Below are 11807 nucleotides of genomic sequence, written 5' to 3'. Positions count from 1 at the left end.
TGAAACAGAAACAAACGAACACAATTCAAAAATTTAGTCAAGAAAGATGGTTCTTTGAAAAGAAATTACAAGACTGGCAAAACTTTAGACAAATTAAGCATAACAAAGAGAGAGGATACAAACTAGTGAAATAGTCTTATTAAATAACAAGTATGAGAGAGTACCAGACCTAACTGGGCTGTCAGACCTACAGCGCCAGACTGAGGATGCTAAGGCATCCAGCTTTGTAGACCGAGCATCTACTGGTGCATAGTTTCTCCAGTGTGAATATAGCTATCGTTGGACAATCCAGACCACATCATATAAGCCAATCCAACAAATTTCCCAATAATACATATGCATTCTGTTCACTTCCAATCCTGTAGATAGCCCTAATACAGCTCTTTTATCATGAGTCACCTGGTAACAAAAACGAGCCCTGTCTGTATGTGCTCTTGGACTATTATGTAAGCTCTTACAGACTGAAAATGTCCTGTCTAAGCTAATCACAATCTCCAAGGCTAAAGCATACAAAAATAAGATTTTTTTTGGGGGGGGGGGTTGGTCAGTCTCGCAAGCACAGGTTATTACATAAATTTGTTTGTAAACAGGTCCCTGGTTATCAACTAATACAGTGAACTAAGCTCCCATATTGAAATTTAACATTTTTATAAGCCACATTCAGGAACTATGAGACACCTGATGATTATAATTTACCAGGTTCCCAGTGTATTTCTTTCCAATAGCCTGTGGCAAACATTGCCCCTTCAAGAATGTCTTTAGCCTGTGCTTTTTCTGAGGCACAAGGTCATTCTGCCCCGGGAACAAAACATCCCCAAGGACTAAAGCTGTTATATCAATCGGGCTTATTCACTTGCCTGAAATCTTTTCTCTGGGTCTTAGGATTGCTTCCATTTTGTCCTTGTTTCCCATTTCCAAACTCAAAAGTTAACTTACAGTGTTTGTTTAATATTGTATCCCCCCCAAATATCTGACCTTAGATTTTCTTAAGTATAATAAGATTACCATTTTTAAAGTCTTCTCCCCCCACCCCCAAGCACCAGCCCTTTATTGGACTCTAAAGCAATCTGGCTCTGGGCCCAGACATCTCCCATGAGGGTTTAGGACGGTGCCATCATTCTGTAAAGGCCCAGAGTCTACCAGACTTTGAGCCCCAAGTGAACTCACCAAGGGCCTTGAGGGAGCTAAAGGAAACAGACGGAGAGGGAAGGCAAGGTGCTTCAGTGAAGGCAGTGATATTATTCAGTCCCCCAGTGTCTCCTTGGAATGTACTGAGTCCTGAGGAAGACTACTTGGGGAGTGGAAACACCGAGGAATCCCTAGGCCCAGCAGCCCACATTTTAGATGGCAACTTGAAGGAAATGTTTGATGTCAGGGTTGATGTTGATGGTTTGGAAGATGCAGCTGTAACGATGGAAGGCCTCCCCTTCCAGCCCTATAGGAAACTTCAAAGTTCCAGGCTACATCTGAGTGACACCACATGATGAGCTTAGGACCTGTCATGAGAGAGAATGGGTCATCATAAGGGTAGAGCAGCTTGTCTTTCAGACAGGCAAAAACAGCATGCTCATTCTGTGCATTGACATCTCATTTTTGGGTAAGACTGAAGGTGAGCTGGTACCCAAACTCCAGGGCAGACATCCATAAGGCTGTTCAGGATCTACTCATTCTGACAGTTCTTCTGATGTCCTAACTGATGATAAGGAAGTTGAGAACCACCAGGCGCCTGGGAAAGCTACACTGCCTTCATTGAGCTGATTGAAGTCCACAGTAGTTGTTTCTCAGAGTGGTACCACACCCTCAATCAGCAATGCTCTGCCTCAGAATGTGTGAAAATCTATCTTTACCCCATTCACTGATGGCACTGAGAGTGTAGAAAGATTTCCAATGTAGGCCTTGGTGAAATGCAATCAAGTCTTACTTCAGACCCTGTGAAATATGCTTAACTATTTTGCTTTTGTCTTATATATACCCTTTTAAAAATAATCTTTTATTTTAGGACAAAAGTACCACCTAAATATCTTTTTGTTTTTAATCTGAAAGCATTTTCTTTAACTTTTTGTTACAGAAAATGTGTTCTTATAGTATATCCTTCTAAACATTATTGGCTCCTTTTGACTTGATTTCCTCTCTTAATATTAGGAGACACAACATATACACACTTTTAAATTAATTTATTTACATCAAATTCTGCCCCCTTCCAGTCCCCTCTCACAGAGGCCAGCAATCCCCCCACCCTTTGTACTCTGAGAGCGTGCCCCCCCCCCCGTGTATCTCCCAACCCTGGCACATCAGCTCTTTGCCATGGTAGGCCCATCCTCTCTCACTGAGGCTGGAGAAGAAAGCTCTGTGGGAAGCCTTATACCACAGTCAGGCTACAGTTTTAGGGAGAGCTTCTGCTCCAGTCAACATAAACAATTTTACCTACTTACTAAAAGTGAATTTAATTTGAATTACATTTGTGACATAGCACAACCTAAGGTTACTTGTCCATGCATTTTTAAATTATCATCTTCTTGTTCTTGTCAGATTTAAGCAGACTCTATTTCCATTTGAATTTTTAAATTTTATTTAATTACTTTACATCCTGATAGAAGCTTCCCCTCCCTCCTCTCCTCCTAGCCCCTCCTTCTCATCTCCCCTATTTCTCCCTTTCTCCCTTGATCCCTTTCTCCTCAGAGAATGGGAGGCCTCCTCTGGATATGAATCCACTTTGGCATCTAAAGTTACAGTAGGACTAGGCACATGGTCTTCTATTGAGCCTAGACAAGGCAGACCAATTAGGACAAAGGAGTCCAAAGGCAGCCAACCGAGTCAAAGACAGCTACTGCTCCAGTTTGTTAAAGGTCCCACATGAAGTCCAAGCTGTATATCTGTTACATATGTATAGGGGGCCTAGGTCTGTTCCATGCATGCTCTTTGGTTAGTGATCAGGTCTCAGTGACTCTGTGGGTTTTCTTGTGGTGTCCTTGACCCCTCTGGCTCCTTCAATCCTTCCTCTCTCTCCCTCTTCCACTAGATTCCCCAAGCTCTGCCTAATGTTTGGCTGTAGGTTTCTGCATCTGTGTCAGTCAGCTGCTGGGTGAAGCCTCTCAGATGACAGTTATGCTAGACACCTGTCTGCAAATATAGGAGAATGTCATTAATAGTGTCAAGGGTGGACTCTCTGAAGTTAGGCCAGGCATTGGTTGTCCTTTCCCTCTATTTCTGCTCCATCTTTACCCCTGCACATCTTGTAAGCAGGACAAATTGTGGGCTGAAGGTTTTGTGACTTGGTTGGTGTCCCCTTCCCTCCATTGGAAGTCTTGCCTGGTAACGGAGTGGCTAGTTCAGGTTCCATATTTTCTATTGCTAGAAATCTTAGCTAGGGTCACCCTAATAGGTTCCTGGGAGTTTCCCTTGTCCTAGATTTCTAGTTTGTCCCAGAGATGCCCATTTGGATTTTTCAAAGGGCTCTTTCACAAATTCTTCTCACTGCCTCACAAGTATATCTGGGAGCTACTGAATGTTACATTTTAGTAAAACTTGTCCATGATGATGGAGCTTTCAATGACCTTGGGGAGTGAAATATCTCATAAGCAAGAAAAAAACAGGACAGACAGTGCACAAACAGCTACAAATCTTTATTTATTAACAACATTATCATAGTTTGGGATACAGAAGATGTTTGTGTCACTGAAGAACTGAGCAAAATAGCAAATGGCTATGCTTTCTCGAGGACCAAGAAAAGAGAAAAGGAATCCAGTGTTACATGCTGCATAGGAGACTCAGTGTTGGGTCCAGGAATGGTATTAAGGCTTAATTTTATTGGTTAAAAGTTTTTACACGGGGAGTCGGGCATGGTGGCACATTCCTTTAATCCCAGCACTTGGGAGGCAGAGGCAGGTGGATTTCTGATTTTGAGGCCAGCCTGGTCTACAGAGTGAGTTCCAGGACAGCCAGGGCTACACAGAGAAACCCTGTCTCGAAAAACAAAAACAAAAACAAACAAACAAACAAACAAAAGTTTTTACATAGGCCAGGCAGTGGCGGCACATGCCTTTAATCCCAGCACTTGGGAGGCAGAGGCAGGCAGATTTCTGAGTTTGAGGCCAGCCTGGTCTACAGAGTGAGTTCCAGGACAGCCAGGGCTACACACAGAAACCCTGTCTCAAAAAATAAAATAAAATAAAATAAAATAAAATAAAATAAAATAAAATAAAATAAAATAAAATAAAAATAAAAAGTTTTTACATATAACTTAAACTATCTGATGACATTTTTTAATACAATGTCAAGTTAACTTTTTTTCATAAATTAAAAATAATTTGTTAATAATGTTTACATCTTGGGGCTGGAGATGTAGCTCCACAGTTAGGAGCACTTAAGGTTCTTCTAGAGGACTTGGGTTTAATGCTTAGCACCACATATTGGCTTGAAGCTGTTTGTAAGTCCAGTTCCAGGGGTTCCAAATGCTTTTCTAGCTTCCACAGGCACTGCATGCACATAGTTTACGTGCATGCATGCATACAAGCATACATGCAAAGAAAACATTCATACATATAAAATAAATTTGTTTTCAAAATTAAATAGTTATATCTTTAACAGGAATTGTGTGGGGCAATGGGCCACAGAATTGGAACTAATCATACGTATACTCTTGTCTACTTCATAGACCAATTTGATTTGATCCCTTTTCAGGGATTTATAGTGTAAACTTTTCACACAACATTTAATTAAAGGTGGATAACAAATATGCTAAATCATAGACATGGACGACTAACAGCTGGCCAGCAGTCAAAATGGCACATGAACACTACCGTGAGCACAGATAATATGATCTGAGTATGTTTGCATCTTTATATTTTTAAGCTGTAATACAGGCCTAGAGAAAGGAAAGGATCACTACCCTTGACCTGAAGAGGCAATATCATACACAAAGACTTGTGCTAGCAGCTGGCTTCAATTCACGTGGCTCCTCTGGGGAAAGTGGGCTGTGAAGTTTGGTATGCCAGCTGTGTCGAAGAAGTCAGCCAGATTGAGTTAGTAGGACATGCTGTCAGGGAGAGGCTAACTTTTCATTGTGTTTTGAATGCTCAGTATAGTGCTCCAAAGCATGTATGGAAGAAAGCACATGAACCTGATTCCTGGAACGAGTTACTGAATGATTGTTAACACACCCTTGTGTTTTTAACACACATCACCACTAGAAGCCAAAGTATTTAAACTACCTTAGGATCCTGTTCTTCCAGTGACAGAATCTTTGAAAAATAGTTATACCTCATGTATTTTTTTTTAGTTTGTTTCTTCATATGCAGTATGAATAATATTGTAGGATCCTATATGCTTTTTCTAAGAACAAACTCTGTACCAATATTACAGTGCTTGGCGTTTGAGTGGGTATATAAGTACATGAAATGAATAAAATATTATAATTAACATTTTATGTAGAATTTATCATTTTTACCAAGATCTGACTTTCTCAAATGACTATCGTATCACTACCATAATTTTAATATGACTCTTGTCCCTGTGTTTTGGCTACTGTTGAGTAAGATTAAGCTTCAGATTGAAATACTCTTTATATTAACTATATATAAAAGATATTTCCCTACTATGGACTCACTGATGTCAAATAAAGCTGAAATACTGTTGACACCATAGTCATCATTTTACATACATAATGGGTCTTTATGAATCCTTTGATGATGGATAAAATTCAGTCTCTAATTGAAAGCTTATTCATTACAGGCACAGTGTTTTTGTCCATTATGAATTTGCAGATGATGAGCAAGGATTGATTTCTGTTTGAAGATTTTCATGCAGTCATTGCAAAAGATTATCCAAGTCTTAATATAATTTGATCTAAATAAAAAGCATCATTATATTGATTACATTCAAAGGATCTGTTTACTTATATGAACTTTTTGGTGTTCTATTAAGATAAATGTCTCCAGCAACCCTTTCCCGTATTCATTACCGTGCAGTTTATTTCCACTCTGAATTCCCTCGTGCTTAGTAAGTTCTGATCTGGGCATGAATGCTTTTACTCATGAATTAGAATGAGGGGATATTTCTCTGCTACAAAGTCTCACATGGTTAAAAAGTCCAAGTTTATTCTGAAGCCTTTCCCATGTCCAATATACTCATTGTGTTTCTGAGCATCATGAAGTTTTGTATTTCTGAACATGCTTGGCCACTAACTACAATTTCTACTGCATGGGAAAACCTCTTCTGTGAAATTTCTTAGGCTGAAAGAAAATTTGAAGATTTCCCACATTTTTATAGTGATAATGAACCAAGAAATCCTTGGGAATGGAGTCTCTGGATATCAAGTATGACTGGTATCATGCTTGAAGATGTCATTATGTTCACTATATTTGTAGGACTTCTCCTAATTCTAAATACTCTGAGAAACCAGCTTTGACTGTTGACAAAATTTGCCTTTCAGTCACTGATCATACATACAAGACTTCCCATCAGAAATTCTTAAGTGTCTCACAAACCCTAAAACATTTGCAAAAGCTCTAGTCGCATAAATTACACTGTATGTTCTTTCTCCTAAGGAATTCATGCATTTAGCAAGCACTTAGCTGAGCCTTTTCTTTGTCATTGTTCTCAGCCTTTGTTCTTAGTAGCATTGTTCTTAATGGGTGGTGTGATAGCTAATCTTGCTTGTCTACCTGACCACATCTGGAATCAGCTAAAACCTGAGCACTCTTGGCATTCTCCGGACTATTTGAAGCAGGAAGACACACTGTAAATCTGGATCATGCCTTCTGGTGGTAGCCCCCATAGAACTTCATGGACAAAGACTGCTTTTTCCTCTGCTTGCCCTCTTGCTGGCAAGTTCATCTATCTTGTTGATGCAGCTGGTATTAAAATCCAACTTATTCGGGATTTCATCCTAGACTGAAAAGCAGCATCTCTCTGGGAATCCTTCAGAAGTACCAGCTTGGGACTGTAGAGGTATTAAGCTTCATGGATTAAACAACTACTGGATTTAAGTCTTTCTGGCATGAGACAGCTATTGCTGAACTACCCAGACACATCCTACAAGCAGAACTAAGTCCTCTTTTCATATGTATACTCATTCTCAGTTCAGCTATACAAGTAGTAAGTAATATTGTACATGCAACAGATTTCTGAAGAAAAGAGATGTATTAGATTCCTTTTTCCCTGTCAAACTTTTTATAGTTCCTCTTTTAAGTATGTTATTATATACCATGTCTTCTACACAGACAAGATTCTGACCAGCTTTTCTTGAGTTTTGGAACCATAATAGCTATACCAGTGGATGAAAAATTGTCTAAATTAATATCCAGCTATACCACTCTTGGGCATATACCCAAATGACTCTACGTCTTACTACAGAAACACTTGCGCATCAGTGTTCATTGTTGCTCTATTCTTAATAGCCAGTCATTGGGAACAGCCCAAATGTCCAACACCTGATGATGGATAATGAAAATCTAGCACATTTACACAATGGAATATTATTCAGCAGTTGAGGAGAAGTAAAATTATGAACGCTTTAGGTAAATGTATGGATCTAGGAACAATCATTCTGAGTGAGGTAATGCAGACCTCAAAACACAAATGTGTGTTAGCTTTTAGGCTTTAGAGATGTGTGCTTCAATCAGTATAACCACAGAAGTTAGATGCACAGTAAGAAATCAGAAGGGAAGAGGGAATCTTTCAAGGAAGGGGAAATGGACTATAGTGTTATAAAGAGATAAAGAAGAAATGAGAACAGGAGAATTAAATGGAGAGGAGGATGTGAAATCAGGGTAAAGAAGGGATTCTGGGGAGGAACAACTAATACTAAGGGCCTTTTGAGAAGTCATATGAAAACTTACTAATGTGCAATATTCCTAAATATATACATATACGAAAGGAATTTAAATGACACCTCCTGTGTCAGAAATGGGTTACATCTTGTTGATTCATTGGCCAAAGTGTTACCATAACCTTCCCCTGCCCACCTCAACATCAAAGGCTAATGCCAAAGGCTATTCTCACACAGGCTGTTCTCCACAACCTGATGATAAGGACCTGTTGTTGAAGACATCGCTGACTTATGTCATGAATAATCTTACTTCACTACAAACTTAAACCATAGTGATTAATGCTCATATTGCTAGAAGGTACTATGTACTCTGCATCCTACCAGAGGAAAAATGTAATCACCATTATCATCTACTTATGAATCCTTCAACCTATGACAGCAACCTGCCTGAAAGAGGTACTGGTGCAATGGTGACAGCAATGTTATGGAAGGAATCTTTTACTAGATTTAAGACCTACTCATTTTCTGTGGCAATATGAATAAGAAAGGAGGCAATGTGATATCCTATTTATTATTCACATCATTTATGTCATTTATAATTATATTAAATATATTTGGTCAATGACTTAAATAATCATCAGTGAACATTCCACTAATAAACAAATGTTGTCAGAAGGGACAAAGAGAGGAGTCCCTGTAAGTAGACCCTCAATGCACAAAGTTAGGAAGTAAGTCTTCACTTATTGCATCGTTTTCAAAGGTAAATAATGGAAAAAGAAAACATAATTTTAGACATTAAGTATACATTTCTGAGTTGCTTCCCAGAAAAATAGAATATTCATGTGGCCTTTGGCTAGCAAAGGCTCTCTCTAGCATTAAAAACAATGGAGAAACAATAGTAGAAAAGAGTTTGATGGTTTACATTTTTCCCCAAATAATTTATAAACAAATCTAATTATAAATACTTTAGTCCCTAAATATAATTTTCTGACTTGCTTAGAAAAAGAAATTTAGCACAAAAAATGCTATGTCAAAATAATTGTAATAGAATGTTATGATTTAAAAAAAAGTCTTGAATGGTCCATATTACTTAAAATTGTGCATGTGTGTGTGTAATGATTGGATTCAATGACTGAGGAGAAGGGGACACAAGCCCCCATCCTAACCCAAAAGCTATTGCCAACTGACAAACACTGGTAAAGGAAAAATTCCTTTTCTTCAACAGGGTCTCACTGGGTATACTAACCACACGTTAAGGGCAGGCCCGATGTCCATCAGTAGATGGCCAACACAAAACTAACTTAATAGTATTTTTGCAAATTTTTTTGACAATGCTTTCTGGGATATTTTTTAACCTTACAAGTCTTTTGCATACATATTATGGTTTCCTGTTTTTGAGTTTTTATAGCATTTTTGAGTGTACAAATATATGTGTCTGTGTCTAAATGTATTTCTTAATACTATTTGCTTCTTTTTCTGTTTGTTTGTTTTGTTTGTTTGTTTGGTCCTGTTCTGGTTTGTTTCCTTTTATTTTATCTTATTTTATTTTTTAGATGCCTGCTCAACTTCTAAAGAGGAAGAAAGGGTATGAATTTGGGTGGGGAGGTGGGGAGGTGGGAAAAGTCTGGGAGGAGTTGGGGGGAGAAGAATCCAGAAGTTTCTTTTCCTTGTCTCTTCTGGTAACCTTTACTTACTAGTGGAATGTTCATTGGTATTGATTTAAGTCATTGCCCAAATGCAATTGATATAATTATGGATTACCACATTAATGTAAGTTGCAAACTAGGCTGTGGTGGCACAGACCTTTAATAATCCCAGCACTCACAAGGCAGAGGCAGGTAGAGTTTCATGAGTTTCAGGCCAGCCTAGGTTACAGAGTGAATTCTAGGACAGGCAGAGCTACATCGACAGACCCTGTCTTAAAAACAGATATAAATAAATAAATAATATAAATTGTAAACAAGATAGCATTTTGCCTGTTTTCTTATTCACATTGCCACAAAATTATATGTGTATGCATTGATATATATATATAAACTTTTAGAAACCAAAATTAATGATAGAACAGTATTTATCATAGCTAAAATGTAAAATAGATGTGTCAATATGTACAGGCCTTCTATAGTAATACCCCATGATATAGAAATAAAAAGCGAACATAATAAGTAACATATTAGGTTATGGATTAGAAAAATTAAATATTAAAATATTAATTTTCTCTAACTTTATACACAGGAGTGAAATTCCTATTGAAAGTCAAGCAAAGTGGTTTTTATATTCCAAAACATGTAAAAACAATAAAAGAATAGGATGATTTGGGGGAAAAAAAATAAAGTTAGAGAAATTCTTCTACTTAATATTGATTAATGCTGTGGTGTTGATAGGTGACCAAACTTAGAACAGTGGCATAGGATGGAGGATGGAAATAAATAAAGCCAATTGATTCTTGACAAAAGTGGGAGACCAATACAATAGATAGAAAATGTTTTTAAACAAACCCAGGTTGTGGTGTAGGATATCTCTAACTCTAACTCTCCTCCCATCTGAGGGGGAAAGAAACAACCATCAACCTAAAGTTCACATCTCAAACAGCACACATAGCTTAGAGGCTATGAGTGGAGGCCAGCAGCTGCTCACTTGGTGCCTTGGTCTGAATGGGAATTATCCCGCATATGCTTCTGTGTTAGAACACTTGGTCCCCACTTGGTGGTGCTGCTTGCAGGTGGAACCTTGCTGGAGGAAGTATATGGGGGGGGGAGGCTTGTAGCTTGGCTGTTCCTCCTTTTTCCTGTCTGCTTCCTGTGTGCTTATGTAATAGCAGCTAGCTTCCTGCTCCTACCACTATGCTTTCCTGCCTGCTGCCCTGTCTTCCTCGCCATGACGGGCTGTATCATGTATCTTTCTGTAACTATAAGCCAAAATAAATCCTTTCTCTCATAAGTTGCTTTATGTCAGGGCATTTTATCACAATAACATAAAAGAAAATAATATACCTGACTTGCCTAAATGCCCTGGATTCGGTCCATGGCACCAGAAAACAAGGCAAATCTTCTAAAAATCCTCAAAACTAAATGGATGACAAACATTTATAATTAAAACTAGAAGATGTATGGAAGATAAAAGGCAAGTCTTCATATACTAAATATTTTTAAAGAGCCCTTAGAAATGCTATAAAACAACCATTTTGTGTCTATTTTGTTTGTTGGTTGGTTGGTTTAGGTCACAGTCTCACACTATGTAGCCCTAGCTGGCCTTAAATTTTCACTTCTCCAATCGTACCTTCCAGAATACTGGAATTTTAAGCCTGTTCTACCATTCATAGAAAACTATAATCCTTTCAAAAAATAATCAAAAGATTCCATGTTTCCTTTGCAAAACACTCTATTAAGAAAATAAAAAGCTCTCTCTACCAGCTGAGCAAGAGGCCCAAAGGAAAGGAAGCCAAGGGGAAGAAGGTGGCCCTGCCCCCCCCTCCTCACCATCCTCAAGAAACAGGAAGCCAAAAAGGTGGTCAATCCTTTTTATGAGAAAAGGCCCAAGAATTTCGGCACTGGGCAGGACATCCAGCCCCAAAGAGATCTAACGCGCTTCGTCAATTGGCCCCATTCATCAGGCTGCAGCAGCAAAGAGCCATCCTCTACAAGCAGCTCAAAGTACCTATGCCATTAACCAGTTCACCCAGGCGCTGGGCAGGCAAACAGCTACTCAGCTTCTTAAGCTTGCCCACAAGTACAGGCCAGAGACAACGCAAGAAAAGCAAAGGCTACTGGCCCATGCTGAGAAGAAAGCTGCTGGCAAAGGCGACATCCCAACCAAGAGACCACCTGTCATCCGAGCAGGAGTAAATACAGTCACCACCTTGGTGGAGAACAAGAAGACTCAGCTGGTGGTGATTGGCCATGACGTAGACCCCATTGAGCTGCTGGTTTTCCTGTCTGCCGTGTGCCGAAAGATGGGGGTGTGCTACTGCATCATCAAAGGAAAGGCCAGGCTGGGGCTCCCGGTTCACAGGAAAACATGCACCACTGTTGATGTTACA

General features: G+C 39.0%; 1 pseudogene; it reads right to left on the bottom strand.

Annotated features, from left to right (window-relative positions):
• Nucleotides 1-1340: 1340 nt before the first annotated feature.
• Nucleotides 1341-6017, bottom strand: LOC110314407 (annotated as a pseudogene).
• Between the last annotated feature and the right edge of the window lie 5790 nt (nt 6018-11807).

This window comes from Mus pahari, chromosome X (genome assembly GCF_900095145.1).
Source record: "Mus pahari chromosome X, PAHARI_EIJ_v1.1, whole genome shotgun sequence".
Lineage (NCBI taxonomy): Eukaryota > Metazoa > Chordata > Mammalia > Rodentia > Muridae > Mus > Mus pahari.
The sequence above is the reverse complement of the archived record's forward strand: the minus strand, read 5'-3'. Positions and strand labels throughout refer to the sequence as shown.